General features: G+C 37.6%; 1 long non-coding RNA gene across 1 annotated transcript; it reads right to left on the reverse strand.

The window, feature by feature from the left end:
* Positions 1–1,790: 1,790 nt before the first annotated feature.
* Positions 1,791–4,311, reverse strand: LOC128516022 (uncharacterized). Its single transcript, XR_008356725.1, has 3 exons — positions 3,928–4,311; positions 2,425–2,538; positions 1,791–2,312 (listed from the first exon to the last, which is right to left on the reverse strand). It is a non-coding gene; the product is annotated as an uncharacterized LOC128516022 (long non-coding RNA).
* Between the last annotated feature and the right edge of the window lie 10,568 nt (positions 4,312–14,879).

The raw sequence follows: 14,879 nt of genomic DNA on the forward strand, positions 1-14,879 counted from the left end.
CGACACACAAAACCGGAAAATACCCAAAAATACCGATTCCCCGTACGTACGGGCCACCACTATGTAACGCTTGGATTTATTAAAATCACTAGTTACTATGCTACGGGGTCGAGAATCAAAATATGGGCTTGAAAACTGCACTTCCGGTATTGCGCAACCGAGGCGGGACAATATAGGACGCGACACAAAACAATTACCCAACCAGACCAAAGTGTATTGTACAAAACAAACCAATAAATAAATAAACCAGGTGCACCAAAAACCAATATATACAAAATATATACAAATATAAACAAAGGCGTGGAGTGTTTGCGTGTGTGTGTGTGTGTGTGTGTGATAGTCCAGAGTCAATGATATTGTTGTGTGTGAAATGGTGTACGGGAGAGATGGCTCGGTCTCACCGGTATATGATGGTAAATCCGGGAGCACGAGAAAACGGAAGGAGATGGGAATTGATTGAGTCCTGGGAAAACTAATCCTCTGCAACCACAAACAATCGCTCTCTCTCTCTTCGGGTAACCAGCGCGCTGCTTCATCTCTCCGTCCCGAGCCACTTGCCGGTTCCGGCTTTATACCGGCACACGTGACCCACCGCCGCTTCCGGGTTCTCTCGCGCTGCGATCGCGCATGCTCGCGAGAGCTCACCCCGTGACCAACCCTGTCTATGGGGACAAGTAAAACCATATAGGGTCTATTTCAGTGTGCAGGTGAGCCGCATTAGCTCCGTAACCCTTTCCCTGCAGTTAAAAATGCCCCTTTATGTGGCTGCGCTACAGGTTGATCACAGGCAGTAAAGATGTTCAGACTTGTCTCGGCCTCCCTCACTCTCAGCACTTGAGCCCCCCAGGGTTGTGTTCTGAACCTCCTGCTGTACTCATTGTACATATACCACTGCGTGGCCACTACCAACACCATCACCATTATCAAGTTTACTGATGACAGCTTCAGATACCTTAGTGTTCATATCATGCAGGATTGTCCGGTCACATCAAAACCGTGGTAAAAAAAAGGCCTGGCAGCATCTCCACCACCTCAGGCGCTTGAGAAACTACAGATTTTGCTCCATGGAGCTCAGGATTTTCTACTCCTGCACCACAGAGACCATCCTGATGGAAAACATCATGACCTGGTTCGAAAACAGCGCCATGCAGGACAGATGTGCTCTACAAAGGGGTAGTACGCTCAGCTGAGTGCATCATAAGCACCGATCTCCCCCATCTGGACCAAGGCCAGGTGGATCATCACCCCAGCCACACCAGCAATGGACTGTTCTCCACTCCCTGAAGGCCAACACAGAGAAACTAAGGAGGAGCTTCTTCTCGCAGGTGAGAAGGTCTCTCAACCAAAACACCACACAAGACTAAACCATTTTTAAACATGCACAATTATGACATTGTATCTTTGCACTCATTCTGGACATTCATGGACACCAGCACATTCATGCACACTTACATATTTAATTTCTGGCTCATTGCACACAAGTCACTTTAAATAAGAAACTTTCATCCATATTTGCACACTCCCCAGTCATTTTTTATTTAGACAAAAAATTATATTTTTCTATATTTTACAGAATTTTTTAATGCTAGTTAAATTTATTTTCTGTTGTATTTTTTTTATTCATATTTATTTTCTATTAATAATCTTTTCTTTTTAAGGTCACGGCAGTCATATAAGCATTTCAGTGCATATTGTATTGTGTATGACTGTGTATGTGACAGATAAAATTTTAATTTGAACATTCAGTAACAGAAAAAAAGCTTCAGTTTTTCTTCCTAGTAGTTTGTTATTTATTTATTATTAGGAATTTTAATACATGAGAAAAGATAGAAAAGACACATTCACATTCAAGTTTTAACTAAGAATGATTATCTGGTAGTGCATCACCTGAATTAATGTTTAATTAGTTACATTCACTAATTAGCAACAGATTAATTATTTGAAGCAAACTTCGTTTTTAATGGTCACACCATTAAATATAAAATAAGTAAATATGCTTCAGCATAAACAGCACTGACAAAAGGCTACTGATTAAATGTGTGTATATTATGTTAAAAGGAACCTACAGAATTTGATTTAAAAGATTGTCAGAGAGAATAAACTAACTGTACTGTTCCTGTATACATGAGGAAAAAACATCAAAAAGAATATTGAACAGGAATCACAAGGAAATCATCTCAGAGGGGTTCATGATTCAACTTGAAGTTAATTGCAGAAGTCCGTGTCACAGCACTGGCCATCATAGGCAGCATATAGCTTTATAAGTTTGCACTCCCCGATAGAGGCACACCGCCTTGTGTAAACTTGGTGACCTAAGGACATAAAAGACATTCAGCAGGGGTTTGCGTGTGTGTATTTGTTAAATGTTAATCTAATTTAATGTTAATGTGTTGCTTTAAGATCTGTTGTGCTAAGAAAACACACGTAAAGAAGGTGGGCCATAATAAATGGCACAGACATGATCCTTATTGCAGGTTTCAGGAACAGGGTTACAACTTGTCCTCAGTGCAAAACATCTGTTGCATTTCAGAGCAGAACCTGAATTAGAGTGGAGACCAAAAACAAAACAAAAAAAATAAATAAATAAAGCCTCCTCCAAACAGGTGCTTCTAATCTATATTGGTTTCATGTTTGTTAAAAATTAATCAATTCAATCATCAGTCTATTAATGTATTAAATTATCCTAATGCTCTGATATATTATATTTACACTTTTTTTCCTTTACTGAAAATCAGCATGTCTGGCAGAAGAGGATGAAGATCATCACACACTAGGACGTACAACTGCATTTGACATTATGTAGATGTCACTGCTGATTGGTGATCTTATTTTAAATCAGCATGAATGACTTAAACTTCTGGGATTAGTGTATAATTTTATACATGTTTAATAGGTTTATTCTATAATCTGACTATAGACACCTGTATCTGTATAAGTTTAGATGTTAATATACACACATATACATATATATATACACATATACATATATACACATACATTATACATATACACATATATACATATATATATATATATATATATATATATATATATATATATATATATATATATATATATATATATATATATCCCATTTGTAGAGATTGTTAAGAAGAGCTGCCTGAACCCCAATGTGGATTTAGGTATGGGTAAATTAAGCAAAGCAAAAAATATATGTAATGCCAGTGATTTTTAAGCATCAGGTTACTTACTCTAAAAAATAAGAAAAGTAAGAAGAAGTAGAGAAACTGACAAAATATGATGGTATACAGGAATCCCCTCTCTTTATGAAAATATTATTATGCATTTAATGAAATATGCTTTGATACTGCTTATGTACATTAAACTATGTTGAGATGGTGCTAACCTCTATAACTTATTAAATGTTTTCTATAATTATATTACTTTCAGGGAAACGTCTACTGCTTCAATAAATAACTTTATGTATACAATACATCCACCTTAAACAAAGTTTAGTTGTGATAAATAGTAAGACAATTTAATTGTAAGAAATTGTGCATAATGATGATTCTTTGATATCTAAAGCATACAGTATATAACAATAATCACACAGCAGCTATACAGAAATTAGGATTATAATTTGGATTTCTTAATTTTAACATGTTTATAAATGAGAACCTTTATTTAAAATTTGTATGTATTTTTTTATTTATTCATTTGTTCTGAAGCCCAGTCTACACTCACCGCTCATCAGTATTACAACAAGACCCAGAGTCAGAAACAGAATCTTCATCTTTATTTTGCAGGACCAAAAGGGATTTTTAAAAGTCATGTTTAAAAAGAAACAACAATTAACTGATTAATTATAGAACAACTATAAATGTTGAGAAATGTGGTGTTATAAGCAAATTGAAAACAAACAAAATAAAAAGTTCTGCACAATTATGATATTGTCTAAGAGCTTACCTTTAATGATTGTAGTGAAGGAGAAAGGAGTCTCTGAGCTTTACTGTATCAGTTTTGATCCCATTGCTTCATTTTTCCTCCTTTATATTCATCTGATGTGTGAAGTCCTGCCCTCCTGGTTTTAACGGTCACTATGGACTTTCACACATTAATTAACTAGGGCAGGGGGAGGTAAGTTAGGTCCGAGAAAGCCGCAAGCCGGCAGGTTTCATCTCCAAACCTGAAAAAACTTCACCTGCCTGAAGCCTAAATAATCCTGGAGACCTTGATAAGCTTCTTCAGGTGTGTTTGATTAGGACTGGAGCTGAACTGATTGCAACTCTCTAGGGCCATGTCCACACATAGCCGGGTATTTTTAAAAACTGAAATTTTTCTTCTTCGTTTTAAAAAATATTCCATCCACAAGACCTACATTTTAAAAATATCTTTGTCCACATGAAAAGCAAAAACGCCCCTTTAAGTGCTGTTAGGAGCCTCCCTAATCAACAGGGGGCCAATCAGAAGCTTAGACAAAACGTCATTATCTGTTGCGCTATGTAGAAGTCCGATGGGTCTTGTCTGAAACTGCTGTTGCTATCTGTGGGGTCTTTTTGCGGGGTGAGTTTTGTACAGTATGTAGCAACAGTGAGCTTAGTAGTACATTTAGGCACCTCTAACTGCTCGTGTATCTACACGCATGTTAAAAGTCCAGTACGCAACGTTAACACAGTCACTAGTTTACTGTACGCACATCCACCATTTCACAAAATATCCTCATAAACAAAGCTGTAGTCAAATCAAGGAGACTGGCAGACAGACAATTACGTCATCTGCACAAGGTGATGTTACAACAAGCCAAATTCTCTGTTTCCCCTGTCCACACATCACTCAAAACGGAGTTTTGGAAAATCTTTACTTTGGACTGAGTTTTCCAAAAGCTAAATTTTTAATGTCCTATACTGCATTTGCGGGTGGACGAAAGGCGAAAACCGCAGTAAAAAATCTCCTTTTTAAAAATACCCGGCTATGTGTGGACATGGCCTAGGACTAAATTTGTCTACCCTTGACATAGAGGATCTTTCCACACTAATGTACAAAACAAATCATACTGTTACAGCTACCTATGCAATTTATTGCAGTCTGTTACGAACTGGAACTCCCTACAAGTCTACCTGAGCCTCCAATAACTACCTGGGCTCCATATTAACATCAGTTAACATCAACTGTTATAACTGCCTGCCACCTAACACACTGTATAAATGCAGTCAAATTCCTGCTCTCTTTTTCACCCAGATGAGGATGGGTTCCCTGTTGTGTCTGGTTCCTCTTAAGGTTTCTTCCTATTACCATCTCAGGGAGTTTTTACCTCATCTACCCATTGTAGAACAATGAAATATAAATGTTAAAATTAAATGTTTTGAGCAGATTGAAAACGAAACAGAAGTCAAAGTCTTCCAAAATCATGATATTGTCTAAAAGCTCACCTTTAGTGTTTGTGAGTGTAGTGAATGAGAAAGCACTCTCCTTATTTAAATTCATCTGATGAGAAGTTTCCTCCTTTCTGGTTGTCACAGCCACTATAAACTTTTACACAGAAATCAACCAGAGAATACATGATTTAACACTAATGTAAAAAAAAACTAAACATACTGTTGATAATTTTATGTTTCTATTGTAATCTTATCTTAGCAATTTTCTGAGAAGTCACATCTACTCAACAGATTTACTGCTATAAAACACTAAATGATACATTTTGAAACACTAAAATTCAAGGTCAAGTAAGGGACAAATGCTGTGTAACTATGTGTGGATGATATTGCTGAACTTAGGTCATGCCAAATTAATAGGAATTCTAGTGAGTTGACTTTAATTTGTACTAAAGAATAACTAAAACCCCTTTTCAAATTTTTTCACTTAATAGTATATATATATATATATATATATATATATATATATATATATATATATATATACGAGTTTTATAAATAAATAAGAGAAAAGACACATTCACTTTCAAGGTTTTGTTAACATAGATTATCCAAAGAAATACACTCAAGTTCCAGCCTGGCCCAAACAGAAGCCTGGCCGTAAGTGTTAGTGAGAAAAATATGTGTGAGAAAGAAAAGAGTGTGTGTCAAAGAATAGACTGGGTGGAAAAAAGGCAAAAGATTGTTTGCAAAGAAAAGAGAAAACACTGTGTGAGAACACAACCTGTGTAAAAAAGAAACTGGTTCTCCACTCCTATGCCCCCCAACTGGCTCTCCATTTAGTACACAATAATCTTGGCAGCTCACTTAACATTCCACACCCTGCCACACATAACAATGATAAAATCATATACACTGCATATAAAAATTTGGCTATTTTGAAAAAAATCTGTAGAGTCTGTACACACATCAGCAAAAGAAAAATAGATGGATATTATAGTAATATAATATTAATAAAATTATCATATTGTTATCTTAATATACAGTGGTGTAAAGTGTTTGCTCCCTTACTGATTTCTATAAAAAAATCATTGAGATCTATCAGTCTGGAAAAAGGTTTAAAGCCATTTCTATAGCTTTGGGACTGCAGTGAACCACAGTAAGAGCAATTATCTCCAGATGGCAAAAACATGGAACAGTCTTTCCCAGGAGTGGCCAGCCAACCAAAATTACCCCAAGAGCAGAGCGACAACTCATTCAAGTGGTCACAAAAGACCCTCACTCCTCTCTTCTGCAAAATCATCAACCTGTGTATTAAATTCTATACCGACACATTTTGTAAAGCAGATAGTACCAGCAATAACGGAGCACCTATTGAAAATAATTACCTCTTCACGTCACATGTTTTTATCATCTCTAGGTTGAACTATTGTAACGCCTTACTTTCTGGTTGTTGAACTATGTGCATAAACAAACTTCATGCCAGAAAGCAGCAGTGAGAGTCCTCATTAGAACCAGAATATATGAGCACATCACCCCTATCTTATCCACATTACATTGTCTCATACAATTTTGCATCAATTTTAAAATACTACCTTTGACGTATGAAGCATTAAATGATCTCGTGCCACATTGATCTAAGTGAACTGCTACTGTCTTATGATCCATCACGCCAACTTTGCTCAAAGAACGCCCTCTGCACTACATACACTGTACACATACACATTGTTTGACTGTTACCATACCTACTGTAACTGTTATCTGTCCTTCTCTTCTGCTCTCTCCTCTTCTATCTCTCTCTCTCTCTCCCCCTGTCTCTCTGTTTTCGCTGATGGTGACTCCCAGAAAATGGAAGTCTGAGACCCCCTCCACACAATCCCCATTGATGATAAGTGGCTGGATGTTGTCTGCCTTTTCCCTAATGAGCTCCTTAGTATTTGCTGTGTTGAGGAGCAAGTTGTTATTCCTACACCATGCTGTCAGTTTTTCCACCTCATCCCTGTAAGCAGACGCATCTCCCCCCGAGATAAGCCCTACGACAGTGGTATCGTCAGTGAACTTGATAATGTTGTTACTGTGGTGAACAGGAATGCAATCGTTGGTGTAGAGAGTATAGAGCAGAGGGCTCAGCACACAGCCCTATGGAGAGCCAGTGCTCAGACTGATGGGTGTGGAGTAGTAGGAGCCCACTCTAACCCTCTGAGTGCGGTCACTCAGGAAGTCCTTGATCCAACAACAGGTGGAGTGTGGAAGTTCTATGTCTGACAGTTTGGTCACCAGTGTGTGGGGAAGATTGTATTGAATGCAGAGCGGAAGTCTACTGTATGAAGAGCAGCCGTGCATAGCTTCCCTGCTGCTCCAGGTGGCTCATAAAAAAAAAAAAAAATAAAAAACACCATCAGAAACGTTTTGTACTTTATAACTGTCCGTTATGACTTTTAAATATGACGGTCAAATACGGTTGGTCAGGAAACTCCTGAAGTCAGATGCAGACAGGACACTTTTCACTCACAAACTGCTGTGAAAAAAAATATAGAGATAGATATTTAATTAAAATTCATGATACTTAATTTAGCCAATGACCACAACTTTATAGTGTGTAAGTTACTGTTCTGAATCCTGTCACAGCCGAGCTCCAGAGCTAACAATAGCTAGCAACAGGCCAGTCCTGGGGCCTCATGTATCAACGCTTATGCCAGTTTTCACGCTCATGGTCGGATTTACTAACAGTGAAATTAACGGGAAAATGTGCGTTCTTCCATGCCTACTTCATGTCCGGCGTACGTGTATTTCTTGTGTGTGTTTGTTTTATTTCCGTTGGCGACTCCTAGAGGCAATTATGTTAAATTGCACACTACAAAGTCTCGCACAACACAGGTGAAAAACATTGCTATTAATTTATAATTGATAAAATGGTTTAATTGACACAATATTTTTCTGCCAATTATGTGATTTAGAAAATATAAAAGCATTTGCAAATGTATACAATCCTTAGTCTATGGCAATGGCAGTGTTGGCCTTATTAGACGACATTGTCAATGGCCGAATCCAAAGGGAACGCGTTTTTAGGCGTACGATGATGACTGGCTTATTAGCCGTTTCAGATTTCCAAGAGCTATCCTCTTGGAGCTCTGTGCTGAGTTGGGTCCAAATTTGGAAAGAGAGACAGCGAGGAGCCACGCAATACCCGTTCCCTTACAGGTGCTGACAACGCTTGGTTTCCTGGCAACTGTTTTTTTCCAAAAGGAACTGGCAGACCGCTCGGAGTTAAGCCAGTCGTCTTTGAGCCGTGCAATGCCAGCTGTATGGGACGGAATCATCCGCATGTCTAGCAGGTATATAAGGTTTTTATACCATGCAGTTGAGCAGCCAAACATTAAAGCACAATTTGCAGCGATCGCCGGTTTTCCTAATGTAATCGGAGCGACCGACTGCATGCACATTGCTATAAAGGCGCCATCTGAAGACGAATTTGCATACATAAATCGGAAACATTTCAATTCAATACATGTGCAAATTCGCCTAACAAATATTGTGGCAAGGTGGCCTGGGTCACCTCACAAACAGCATGGTTGGGATGAGGCTCCAAGGTGGCAGGGTGCGCGATGGGTGGCTCCTTGGTGAGTGATGTATTTAAAGATATCATTCCAGCTAAGTTTTTTTTATTTTATTTTATTGATCGTAATTATGTAACTGCATATCAGGAGACTGTGGTTATCCATTAAAGACGTGGCCGTTAACCCCCCTCAACAACCCACAAACTGACCAAGAGGGCAGATACAATGATGCCCATTCTCGGACTCGATCAGTTGTAGAGCGGGCAATTGGGCAGCTGAAATGCCGGTGGCGCTGCCTTGATAAGAGCGGAGGGGTGCTGCTATACCGCCCTAACAAAGTGTGCCTCATCGTTCTGGCCTGTGGTGTGCTGCACAATGTCGCGCACAGACATGGCATACCTCTTGGTGAACAAGCCAGATGACCCAGACCCGCCAACGTGTGGTTGCGGCAATATAAAAGGTAATCAGAGACAAAGTTTATTTTTTGACCAATTCCTTTAATGACTGGCTTATGTCTGTAAGTGCATCAGTTATAATTTTCAGGTGACTGATTTCTCCGATGGCCCTAACATTTTGCTGTTGTTGACATTTTGTTGCGGACGGGCTTCAGCACTGGGGGGAGCGCTGGAAATGCTGGACATACTGGGTCCTGGCTGCTCAGGAGGGACGGACTCCGAGTGCGTGCCAGTGGATGTTCTTGCACCATCTGAGTCTAAATAAAAACGAGCACGTTAACTAATATGTGAGTCCATTTCTTTTGGGTACACGCATATTTATAAATGCAATGGATACATATATTAAAGTCTCCTATTTACCGCTACATTGCATATATTGGAAACTTAAATGCAAACTGGTATGTTTACCAAAGTTAAGACATTAAAATGAGAAGTTACTGTACCTTCGTAGGGTTCCTCTAATACATCTGTGTCTCCCACAGACACGGATATTACTCCAGACAGTAAAGTGTCGCCCACAATTAAGGCAACTCTCTCCTCATAGGGTGTTATTTTAATATTCCCTGTTCCCCCGCCTGTTCGGGCCACACTTTGACGGTGCGCCGCTGTTCTCCTTTTAACCTGCACCTTAATATCAGACCATTTCTTTTTTAATTCATTCACAGTGCGATGTTCAGACCCCACTGCATTTACCACGTCAGCTAAACTCTCCCACTCTATTTTTTTTATTTTGTTATTAATTCCGGAGGACAAACTTGCAAATAACAGTTTTTCTCCAGTCTACCTCCGATAGGAGCACCGTGTGCTCGCAGTGTTTCATAGATTTGATTTTTTTACTGCGTATGCACATTTACAGCTTTGTCCGTACGCAATGTTTTAGTATGAATTTAATGCAAGTCTTTGTACATGAGGCCCCTGGTGTTTTTACCTGTTTGTTACAACCACCGAACTGCTCAGCTAAAGCGCGGTTAATACAGACACTTAAAATCTGGTGTAAAAGGAGAGATTTAACACCGAGCAGCGTGCGCGTGCATGTGCCAGGTTTCCTCCGGGTTCTCCTCCAGCCAACCACCACTGTGGAGAGGATATAAAACTAACGTGTTCAAATAATTACCGCATGTGTAAACGGTCCACCTCACACACTGAAAGGCGAGTCTGCTCGTTTCACTCCGACACTTTAAGGAGGAAACGCGGACCAAAGCAGGTTTAAACAGCAGAAATGAGGTGCAGTGTCCGGGTTCTGGCAGTGTTTTATCTGTTACTGTAAGTGAGTATGTTTAACATGATTAAACACTGAGCATGCAGCAGCAGGAAACGTAAATGCATCAGCTGTGTGTTCAGCAGCAGTAACACTGCAGAGAGCAACAGCCCCGAGTCCATTATAACTCCTTGTCCAGTACAGCCCCGAGTCCAGTATAACTCCGAGTCCAGTATACCTCCGTGTCCAGTACAGCTCTGGATCCAGTATAAATCCAGTCATGATTTACAGCACTACAGGCAGTTTAATTAGCAGTATAATGCTGTATAGCTTTGTTAAAACAATAGAACTTCAAACATTTTACTCAAGTTAAAGTCATAAGTACATGCCGTTCTAAACTTTTAAATGTATTTGAAGTACAAAAGTACTACAAGTACTTCACAAACAAAACAGTGTACTTAAACATTATTAAAATGACTGTTGCTGAAATAAAAGTGCTAAGTTCTGTACTAGTAACTAAAGCTATGAAATATAAAGATTTAGTAAAAGTACAACATTTCTCTCAGAATTATAATTGGGAGAAAGTAATATGAAATTAAAATATCGAAGTGAAATACTGTATGTTATGTACACTGAAAAAAGTAAACTGCTGTGTCATTGATACAAAGTATGTTTTATATATTGATCTGATGAAAATGTTTTAATTTCCTATACGAAACTAATATTTTTACGTTGCTTAAAAGCAAACATTTTAGCTCCAGGTTAAAGTTAAATTTTATCCGTTTACTCAAAAAACAATTTCTACTCCAAACCAAAAGTTTGCCGTGTCACGTGACCTCATGACGTAGTAATATCGCGGACTGAATCCCGTTCTGCTGGCGGCCATTGTTTTTCAAAGAAAATAAAAGTAAAAGAAACTAAAACTATTTTTTTATTTATTTTGTGAAATGTTTTATATTTTCTATATCTCTTTCACAGGACCAACCCCAGAACCCAGAAGAGAAGTTGAATAGAGATAAAACAGGAGGTAAATGTCAACTTTTTAAATGTTTTAAAAGTTTTAAATGTGTAACCATTGAATCCAAGATAGAAATTGAAACAAGGCTTGAAATTTTTCTCTTTACCTATATTGAATCCAGAATATATTAAATCCACTAGAATATACTAGATTTTTCCAGTAACTAAAGTAAAAAATATATGTATAGTTGATAGTACTGCGTAAATAAAGTTGGGTATCATTTTAATACAAGGGACAAAGACATGTACAAGGGACATTCAAGTCAAAGTGGGATCTTTGATTGTGCAGAATAACAGAACACACTTATTAGAGTAAAAGCTCCCTTTATTTCTCTATATATGAGGTTGTGCATTGTTCTGCAAGAGCAAAACACCTTTGGTGATCATAGCAAGTCCCGCTTTGACTTGAAAACCACTCGTAGATCAGTGTGATGATGTATATAGTAACAGTCACACTTGTACTTACTTTTATACTATAATTCCTTTTTTTAGGTGCCAGCATTATGGGATGGCGGTGTAAGCTCTGCACATTTGTCGCATCATCAAAAGGAATTTCGATCATTATGGAGTGAAGCATGGTACTGTTGGTCATGGATATTTAGTGTCCTGTCTTCATTTAGACTGTCATTGCTTCTATGAAGGTCTGCACACACATTTGTATGGATCCCACAGTTTGCAGGAAACTGAAGTGTGAAGGTGTGAAATCTTTCAGATGTAAAATGTGACTGTGATTATATTCTAATTCAAAAGTCTACTTTCCACATGTTAACTGTATAATACTTGTGGCAGAAGTATTGTTTGTGAGACTGTTTACTAATGAGATCAATTCAGCTCATTGTTTATAGTTTTGTTAAATGTCATTTGCAAAGTAAACCAGGTTGAGTTTAGACATCATGTCTTGTCAAATTTAACAAATAAATGTTTAATTAAAATGGTATTGTGTGTATTGTTTCTTTGTTTATAATTTGGTGTCATTAGATACATTGACCTAAATTGAAAAAAAAAAAAAAAAAACAGTTTCACCTAAAAAAAAATTGAGTACAGCACAGTTTTATTTTTTAGAGTGTAATACAAAAGGTGAAACTCATATTGTTGATTCATTGTATCCTAACTTAAATGTTTCAAGCCATTTTTACTTAGATTTTATTGGTTATGGTTTACACCCTAGGGAAATAATAATAATAATAATCAGTATTTTAAAATATTAGAATATTCCATGTGTAGTATGAGGAAATTACTTTTTCTATGAAACTATCGTGTTTTCAATATGTCTATGGTAAGCTGAAGAGCTCAAAAGAAGAAGAGGCAAAGGAATGCTGGATATAGGTAAGATCAGTGCCTCTTTCTCTTCTCTTTTTGTTTTTTCTTCTTTCTTTTGCTGATACAGTTATGAAAGTAAGTGTATAAAAGATTTCAGAATAAGAGGAAAGATATGTAGTAGGTCAGTAAAACAGTTTTGTTTTGGCATTCTATGTTAAGAACTGTTTTATGAGGCACCTTTTTAATACATTTTTTATACATGTTTCTTGTCACCATCTTGGCAACTTTAACTGTATTTCCCAAAACTTGCGATAACAATAGAATTTACAATTGCGATAGAATTTACAGGGAAAAACTGTTTTGGCAACCACAGCTGGCGTTTTTTTCTTATAAATTTACCAGTTATTTTTTACCGTGTATGGTCAACATTCACATATGCATTCATTTATTACATGCTATTTGGAAAGACCATTTGAATGGGGAATCTACAGTCTAAGAATAATTATTGATTGAGAAGTGGAAAAGAAAAGAAAAGGGAAAATAAGGTGCTGAATCTGATTGTGCTGCATCAATGTATCAATGCATGATTATGATTCTTTCTCTCTCTCTCTCTCTCTATCTCTCTCTTTTTGTTTCACTTGTGCAATTTTCTCTTAATCATACTTGTTAGCTTTTGAGGATTCTTATGAATATTAAAAGTACTACATGATTAAAATCAATGCAAAGATTTCCAATGTTACTGTAAATACTGAAGGCGGTGGTGTAGTGGTTAGCACTATGATTCCTGTGCATGGAGTTTGCATGTTCTTCCTGTGCTTGATTTCCTCCCACAGTCCAAAAACCTGCAGATTAGGCTAATTGGCAATCCCAGATCGCCCATAGTGTGTGAATGAGTAAACATTGTTAAATTCCGGTTGGCTGGTTAAAATGTTATCATGTCAATAATACTTCATTATTGCCTCATGTCAAAATGCACAGTAAATTAGCAAATTTTAAATCAGGAGATGTTGGGAGAGGTCAGTAGCAAATTTAGTTCAGTGGAATTGGGTTATAGGAGCATCTGCCAAATGCCTAAATGTAAATATAATGTAATGGATGCTATTGCTAATACAGCTTAAGGCTATCTGCTACAAACCATTAACTTACACCAGACTATCCTCCCTGATCCTGTCCACACAATCACAGGGGATTTTGATCATGCAGGAAAAGAAGAAAAAAAAATTCTTTGTGGGTTTAGAAGCCAAACGCTGAGATGTAATAAAGTTTATAAATGCCCTTATGCAGGGCTTCTAAGGGGGTTAGCAAAACTCCAGCATGTGAAAGTGCGTGTGAAGTGTATAGACAGACCTTCCTGTTCCGAGAAAGGGTGATTGGGAACTAAAAAAATAATAAAATAAATTAATGAAAACAGAAAATACAAAATTAATACAAACAAATATTGATAGTGGTCGACATTCACGAATGCATTGACTCCGTCATTTCAAGACCAAACAAGGCTATGAATAAATAAAAATAAACTCTCTCATCTACATTGGACAAGCTATCCCTTTCGAAAAATTGCTCCATTGTTGGTTGGCATGCCTATCTCTCTCTAAGTCGCCAGCTGTTTACGTAGACTTGGGCTGGGTCTTTGCCTTTGTCTTGCACTTTGGTTTTGTATTTGCTTAATAATGGAGCAACAAGAGCACATACATTGTGTTAACTAACATTTTCATGCCACGTGCCGGTTTCAAGGCCCTTTAAAAAAAAAATGTCCTTGCAGGTATGCAATCACATGTTCAGGTGACCATGGATCTGCCTGTTCAGAAGTCAGTGGCATAGCTAAGTCAACTTAAGATTTTGAACTGGATACACATTTTGTCAACTAAACAGCAATTTAAAAAACCTTTTTGTGTTTTTTTTTTACAGTGCCATTCATAAGTTTCACTGGGCAATTTTTACTTTTGTACTTAGCCTTTCTAAAAATTCTCCATAAACTTTACACAAATTGGTGATCAGAACAGTGGCAGACTTCGGCTCCTCCCCATCTTTCAGCGCGGTCTTCAATTCACCATCACAG

The sequence above is a fragment of the Clarias gariepinus genome, chromosome 28 (genome assembly GCF_024256425.1).
Source record: "Clarias gariepinus isolate MV-2021 ecotype Netherlands chromosome 28, CGAR_prim_01v2, whole genome shotgun sequence".
Taxonomy (NCBI): domain Eukaryota; kingdom Metazoa; phylum Chordata; class Actinopteri; order Siluriformes; family Clariidae; genus Clarias; species Clarias gariepinus.